We start from the raw sequence: 8,512 nt of genomic DNA on the forward strand, positions 1-8,512 counted from the left end.
AATTTTTAATCCATTTCTCGTTGTAACTCTTGAAAGTGCTACATATAACTGTCCATGAGTAAAGAGTGGTTCTGGCAAATATATTCCTACATGGTTTAATGATTGACCTTGACTTTTGTTAATAGTCATAGCATAACAGGGTTTTATTGGAAATTGGCGTCTCTTAAAAATAAATGGCCATTTATTTTCTGATGCAGTAAGAACTATTCTAGGTATGAAAAATTTTTTACCTGTGTTATTTCCTGTCAATATTTTTGCTTCAATTAATCGATCAAATAATTTTGTCACTATTAATCTAGTGCCATTACATAAACCAGATATTTGGTTTAAATTTCTCAGTAACATTATTGGCATTCCAACTTTTAAAATTAATTCATGTGATGGTAATCCATTAAATTCAAGTTTATTCAAGAATTCTATAGGGTATAAAGTATCAATATTTTCATTCTTTCCGGAGTTTAATATAATACTATCAAAACTTAAATAAGTAATTTTGTTACCTGGTAATGAATTTATAGCATAATTATTTATATCTCGAACTATAGTATTTCGTGGTGTAATAATTGCACGTTCTCTTAAATAATTAAAATCGTTATACTTTATATCAAAATTTGGATAAGTTGTCACAAAAATTGCTTCTATTGGATCTTTATAATTGTGGATGAGCAAATCATTTGTTATTTCTATCCAAGATGTATCTTCATCATCTTTATAATTAATTGAAGATATACGACCTTCCCCAATTTCCAGTAACCAATTTGCAAAAGTTGAAATATTTTTCATATCTTCTTCAGTCAAATTGTTTCTTGATAATCTCATATTTTCTGTTAAGTGAAATATTTTAAATGATGGCCATAGATATGAACTATTTAGTGTAACTTCAATTATTTCCTCTTTAGTTCCTCCAGTAATAACAGGTAAAATTTGTCTAAAATCCCCACCTAATAAAATCGGTTTACCACCAAACGGTTTATTAATTTGAAAATTATTTGAATTTGATAGAATATCACGTAGAGATTTGTCTAACGCTTCAAAACAATGTTTATTACACATTGGTGCTTCATCCCAAATAATTAAATCTGTTTTCTCAATTAATTTGGCAAGTTGTGTACCTTTTTTTATTGGACATATTGATAAATTATTAATTATTAATGGTATCTTAAATCGAGAATGAGTTGTTCGGCCGTTTGGTAATAATAATGAAGCAATTCCAGATGAGGCAACAGCTAAAACAATTTTTCCTTCAGATCTTAGTTTATTTATAATTGTATGTCATAGAAATGTTTTACCGGTTCCTCCATGACCATGAACAAAAAAAGTATTACACGTTTTTTCTTCAATTTCTTTAATAACCTCATTATATACAATTTTTTGACATGTATTTAATTGAGCAACTAAATTTAAATGTTGACGTTTTAATTCAAAACAATCATAATCTAATTCTTCTTTTAAGAGTTTGTTGTTTAAATCAAATATGATATTTATATCCGGCATTGGCAATTTATAATCTTTTAATGAACTTGATGATTTGTTAAACATTTGCTCTAATTCAAATAGCAATTTATTTTTTAGTTCGGATTCAGGTAAAACTAAATTTGGGTTACCAGTTTCAATTCTAGCTTTATACAAAATATCGTCTACCATATTTACCCAATACGAATCTAGTAATGTTTCAGGATTTGTAACATCACAAAATAACATAATTGTAACAAATAATTCTCTAATTTCAGAAGCAGTTGCAGCGTGTAAAGAATTTTCTAATGCTTCAATCCATTCTTTAACATCTCCCAATAAACCTAAGGCTTGACATGCTTCTTGAGAAGAAGGATATATAATACCATTAATTGTTTTTATTGAATCAAAATTGATACAACCTTTTTGAATATTTAATAACATTCTCATATAATATAATTCACTTGCTGTGGGATTAATGTTTGTTATTCGACCAATGCTTTCACTTTTTTTCTTGGTGTCCAATATTTTTTATGATCATCCCATACAAATTTAGTTGGAAACTCTGTATACATTAATTCCGATGCTTTTGGATAAATTATGTTTGCTTTAAACCATCCGGTAAGCGTAGTATCCTCCGTACTTTTTTGTTTTATTATTGATTCAATTGATTGACGTTCATTAAAAATTATATTTTGTTCTGATGGTAAATGAATTTGTAAATGTTGTACAGCAGGATGTCTAGAATGAATTGAATATTCAAATAATCTCCATACAGATTCATGAGGAGTTAAATATCGGCAATTAAGGTAGGTCGAAATTTCATCATTTAAATCTTCACGTAATAGAATTCGGGCTCGATCTGTGTGATGCCCCGGAAATTCGTAATTATTTTCCGAGGAATTTCCGGAATCTAATTTATGGTTGTTGGACGGTTTCGTGGCTCGTGGATGGAGCGGAAGCGTTTCGGACGAATTTCTATTTGAAAAGTGTGACTTTAGGGGTGCCGCAATAGTTGACTTTTTATTCGTTGGGATTCTCCAAAAACTTCCTTCACGAAAGTTGTAGAGCGCGTCGATACGAGTTCGTGGACATGTGGAATGCGAGAATAGAAGTTCGTATGAGAAAGTTATGAGCGTTTGAAGTTTTGGGAAAGTTCTATAAATGGGAGTTTCCATTTTCGGAAACTTACTATTTCCATTTTTGCAGTTTCCTTTTCCGGAAACCAGAAACGCTCCGTTCTCTCTCATCACCCGCGCTCGACCCGACCCGAACTCGGTGACCCGACCCGGCTTTTCCGGGGAGCTCCGGCCATCTTCGGCGACGAGACTTTCCAGATCAGCTCTACTCCTCCGTGCGCTCCTCCCTGTGGTGTCCTCTAGTACCGATTCTCGGTGGTAGCGGCGGTAGAAGGCGATGCAGGTTGGTGTTTTCGGACCCGGCCGGAAAACACAACTCCGGCGACTTCGTGGCTTCGTGTTTCCTTGGTTGAGTTCAGAATAGGCTTGCTGATCGATCTATGTGGTTTGTTTTGATCGGTTTACGTGGAAATCGGTTCAACTCAGTTGGGATTACTGTTCACGGTTTGTGAGGTAGTTTTTGATCCCTTAAGCTTGTTTTCTGACTTCGAGCTAGTTATGAGAATTCACAAGCATGCTTAGATGAAGAACTTTGATGTTGGGAGTTTTGTGAAATAATGACTTTTTGGCCGGCGGCGGTGCACCACCGTCTGTGGTGGCTTTCCGGCGGTGTTCCGGCCACTTAAGGAACTGTTTTTGGTATTATATATGTTCTACTCATTGATACGAGCGTTTCGATATATAATATGCAAATTTTGGAGTTCGTATGGAATTGTTATGATTTTTTGCAGTTTCATACCGATCGATTATTCTATCCGTGAGGATTTGAGCGTCCGATCGACTTGTGGTTTGGTCACATCGATCGTGGACGTATTCCAGAGACTTTGGGAGGTCTCGGATGTGGTTTCGCCTCGATTGGGGCCACTTTGGGGAATTTTAGTTCAAAACAGGGGTTTCGGACTTAAATTGGTTATGAATCGTTACTGATTTGAGATCACTGGTGAATAGGTGCTTCTAAAAGGTGAATTGGACGAGTTGTTGGTGATAGTGTTAGTTCGGTTCTGTATAGAAGACGCAGCGGGATCCTGAGGTGAGTAATCTCACGAAGTTCATTCACGAACGGGAATACCTTATTGTTTTGAGAGTTATTAGTTAACTGCAAACTATAGTTGGTATTAGTAGGCATTCCTGAGCGGATGACTACATATAGATATGTATTTGCGTGAAATATATATGTTTTGGGTGGTTTGTGGATTTATGAAAACAATATGCATGAAATGATGCTTTTTATTGTTTTGGGGTGTGGCTTTTGGAAAACAAATGATTTGTGGAAATGATTGATTTCGATTTGTTTTGAAAAGCGTTGAGATTTGAGAAAAGTGTTGAGATTTGGGTATGAAAACAATAGGCATGAATTGATGCTTTTTATTGTTTTGTGTTATGGCTTTTTCGGAAAACAATGATTATGGAAATGTTGATTTCGATTGTTTTCAAAAGCGTTGCGATTTGTGTAACATTTTGGGTCCTGTGCGACTTCATTAATGTTTTGCTCCAAGGGACAGTGCGGCCCGAGGATCGAAGGTCTAAGACCTTGGGCAGAATCTCAGGTGACCACGTCTTTGGCCGGACGAGTGGTTACGTTTTCAGTTAGAGCTCTAATCTGTCTGCCATATAGGTAATTCATGGGGTAACGGGAATTGGTTATTTACAACTCTTGACATTACGTATTTTTAGGGAACAAGGTGTGAGTTGCTTTCTTATTAATGGTTTTTAAGGGGACAAGGTGTCAGTTGTTTTCCTTATTAACGTTTTGATAGAAATCAAGGTGTGAGTTGCTTTCTATGGTACGATTATGGTACATTTGATAGGAAACAAGGTGTGAGTTGTTTTCTATGTTTTACTGATAGAAATCAAGGTGTGAGTTGCTTTCTATGGTACGATTATGGTACATTTGATAGGAAACAAGGTGTGAGTTGTTTTCTATGTTTTACTGATAGAAATCAAAGAGTAAGTTGCTTTCTATGTTATATTGATAGAATTCAAGTGTGAGTTGTTTTCTATGTTTCGTTTTAAAAGAAAACAAGGTGTGAGTTGCTTTCTTTTATTTCGATTTGGAAGGAAAGTAAAGTGTGAGTTATTCTCCTTTATTTCGTGTTTAGGAATGCAAAGCGTGAGTTGTTTTCCTTATTTTGGCGTGAGTTGTGCATGTGTGTTTGAGTTACTCATACGGGCTTGCAAAACCTTACCGGGTTTGTTGTGTGGCAACCCGGTACACTATTCAAACGGTGTAGGGGTTAATCCTGCAGGTTAGGATAATCGGGGCTGAAGCTGAGGTAGCGCCTTTGCAGCTTTACGGTAGGAAGCCATTTTTGTAACTTTACCGTCGATAAGGACTTCCGTTGTATAGTTAACTTTGAGCAGCATTTACGTTTTATTTTGTTGTTGACAATTTAATTCGTATGCTTGTGTAATATATAACTCTATGGACGAGTGTATATTAACTTTGAGGGTTCAGGGCATCAATATCTGTGTAAGTTAAAGGGAAAAGATTCCAGGTATTTTGTATTGATGACTGGACGTTCACGCATATATAATTATGGGGTTATATATATCGATTTTCATGTGTGTAAAATCAGGGGCGTGACAATCTGGTCCTTTGTTTATATATTTAAACAAATATTTAATTAACATAGATTGAGAACATAATTCAACATTTATATGAGCATTATATCTTAATAATAAATTCGCATTATAAGGGACAACAAAATTATTTCCAATTTGAATACCATTTTTTAAAACATATTTTGCGGGATCATTACGACGTCTATATACTGTAGGTGTATTTAACTCAAATATAGTGTTTACATTAAATGACTTTGGAAAAAATTTTGAACATTTTCCATTTCGCATGCAAGGGGATTTTATATTTAACTCTCCGCAAGGTCCGTGAATCATAAATTGACTAACAATTTCAAAGAGTTCTGGATTTGTATTTTTATCTGGTATTTCTGCTGAAATGATAGAGTCAATGTCAGCTACTGTATAACATTTATAAGCCTTTTTCAGCCAGAAAAACATATGAGCATGAGGAAGTCCTCTTTTTTGAAATTCTATTGTATGAACATATGCATCTATTTCTCCAAAAGGTTCTCCAGATTTAATATAAGTAATCATATCTTCTAGTTTGATTTTAAAAATTCTTGAAATTATATCTGGCCTATCCTCAATTTTATACTTAGGTTTATTTTCAAAATATCTTTGAATTTCTATCCATTTAACGTTGCAAGTAAAAGTTATAAATAAATCAGGATTACCATATTGTCTACAAATTGTCATAGCATCTTGATAATTATTAATCATATCTCTTGGACTTCCTGTATGAGAGCTAGGTAAAATAATTTTTTGTCCTAAATCGCTAGCTTTATTAGTTGTACTTGAAGCTGCATTATAAAAAATTTTCAAAATTTCACTGCGAAATTTTTTTTGATTTTTTCTGATCCAATCTAAACGATTTTCTTCAACAGTTGCATAAGAATCCACTAAAAATTGTTGAAATAATCGTCCACCTTTTAATAAAGTACTTAATTCGTTGTTTCGATCTTGAATTTGGTATGCTATATATTCTCGCATAGATATTCTCTGTCTCTTCTTCTGAGAATTCCCTTCAAGTTGTTGTATTAATAAATCAGGTCTATATCCATCTTCACCGTACGGAAAAAGTATTGGATACTGTAATGACATATACTTGGGATGTATTTTAGAAATTCGTTGCAAACCACTATTTTTTGATTCAATGATTAAATCTTTATTTGAATCATGTTCTCCAATATCACCTACAATTAAACCACCAATTTCTTCACTTGTAGGTAATTCATATTGTTTGCTATCAGTTGGTTGACGATCAAGTATAGTCATATTTAATATAGGCATCAAACCATTTTCAAATCTATTCCTTATTGTACGAAATTCTTTTACTAATTCATTAGTTTGATCAAACATTTTTATGAGTCCTTCAACAATATCTAATCTAATGTTTTCATTTACGTGATTCGGATCAATTGCATTAACACGATTTAACACTTCATTTTTCGTATCATATATATATAATTGAGCATATTTAGGAGATTCTCCATTAGAAGGTAATATAGATCCCATTAAATGATGTACTTGACCGCTAATTTTAAAAACGTAAGGACCTGATCCAGTATTTATTTTATGATCAATACATGCTCCCATCGATGTAAAGGAAAACATTGAATTATAAACTCTTATATTTTCTCTAAATAATCTGCTTTCTGGGCTATTATCTGGATTTAATAGATTATCAAGAAATAACGGTGTTGGCTTTGCTTGTTCAAGTTTGATTTCGCCTTTTCTGCAACAATTTGTATAAGTCATGGATGCATTAGAGGATGGTCGTTTAACAGCTTCTCCACGCCCGAATCGTGCACCACAATGCTCACATCTATAGCTGTTATCACCGAAATCTTCATATCTGACAGTTGATCCTGCAACAAAAATGTTTCTTTTTGTTAAATTATTTCCAATCAGAACCATTTTTTTTTTGTTTATCTTCCTTGGCATGAGAATATATATATATATATATATATATATATATATATATATATATAATGGCTTCACAGGAATAACCTTGCTTCGTGTCACGAGCCGCGCTTAGGAGTAGTGCTACCGTGACACTTTGTAAGGGAGATGCCGAGAGGGGCGAACCTTGAGGCGAGGAGATGCCGAGAGGGGCGAGCCTTGGGACAAGGAGAAGCCAAGAGGGTCGAGCCTTGGAAGCCCAAGGGCGAGCTTGAAGCTAAAGTGAGGACGAGTGGCATTGTCGTAATTATGTGGAAGTTCGGGTTCGAGGTACTTCGGCTTGGAATTTGGGAAAACTCAAAACACGAGAAATGTCCGGGACGTCGAAACGAGTTCAACGCACTTGACGGCATGTCATTTGGATTTTCTATGAATTAGTTATGGACAATTAGTCTCCTCGACTATTTTGATGTTTCCTCCTGCCAAGTTCATGTAAGCAAGATATGCTCTATAGGGGGAGACATGGTGTCAAGCTCTCCACCACCCCCGGTGCTGGCCTTCATGGGGCACTAAGTGAGCTTCTCCCGGGCACCCGTGGGGGCCTAGGGGACCGGGCATGTGTCGTCAGAAAGGGGCGGCATATGTTTCCACGAGTCAGGATGTCTCGTGGACGGTATTGGCCGAAAGGCCGATATTTCGGGTTGACGTCGGGGACGAGGTTCGGATGAGGGCGATCCTTATGCCATCGGCGTTAGGTTATAAGCCGCAATATCGGTTGATAAAGACGCATTCTCCTTGAGAATATAAGCCGCGAGAGGAGCGCATTTCTCCAAGGAAGTTATAAGTTGTCATTCTCCTCGAGACTGTAAGCCGCGAAAGGAGCGCATTTCTCGAAGGATCCTTGAGATCGTAAGCCGCGAGAGGAGCGCATTTCTCCAAGGAAGCTAAAGCAGTTCATTGTTGCTCCGGAGATGTTCGAGTTCATGTAAGCCACAACGGTTAACATGAGTGGTCAGCTATCATATCAAGAGAAAGTGAGTTAAGTAACCTTTCTTCTGGTTTCAAGTGAGCTTATGCAATGACCAAAGTGGGTCGGGCAAGCGAAGATCAGAGGCCATGATGGTCAAGTTTGTGAGAATACCGCATGGACATTAAAAGAAAGAATTATACAAGGGGTAACTTAGATGGTATTGTTCAAACAAGTTTCAAATGAGAATGTCGAAGAAAAGTGGGGGAGCCCACCAAGGCCACAAGGGCCACAAGACAGGAAGAGAAGCAGACTCTGAGCAACTGAGTGGGTGCAAGGAGGTCTGGAACCGAAGATGGTTCAGAGCGGCAGACAACCCACAAGGGGCAACCGAGAGAGTGTAGGGTGTCTGGCCAAAGATGATTTGAAAGGAGTGAGAAAGAGAAGCTTGGAGTTCAAGAGAGGAACCAGC

At 36.1% G+C, this 8,512-nt stretch overlaps 1 protein-coding gene and 1 long non-coding RNA gene across 2 annotated transcripts in view; one reads left to right on the plus strand and one right to left on the minus strand.

Moving 5' to 3' along the window:
• LOC112191779 overlaps positions 1–8,512 on the plus strand; it is a 71,771-nt gene that overhangs the window by 41,604 nt on the left and 21,655 nt on the right. The window lies entirely within an intron of this gene.
• LOC121052221 lies at positions 6,710–7,376 on the minus strand. Its single transcript, XR_005808516.1, has 2 exons — positions 7,182–7,376; positions 6,710–7,039 (listed from the first exon to the last, which is right to left on the minus strand). It is a non-coding gene; the product is annotated as an uncharacterized LOC121052221 (long non-coding RNA).

This window comes from Rosa chinensis, chromosome 3, assembly GCF_002994745.2.
Source record: "Rosa chinensis cultivar Old Blush chromosome 3, RchiOBHm-V2, whole genome shotgun sequence".
Taxonomy (NCBI): Eukaryota; Viridiplantae; Streptophyta; class Magnoliopsida; order Rosales; family Rosaceae; genus Rosa; species Rosa chinensis.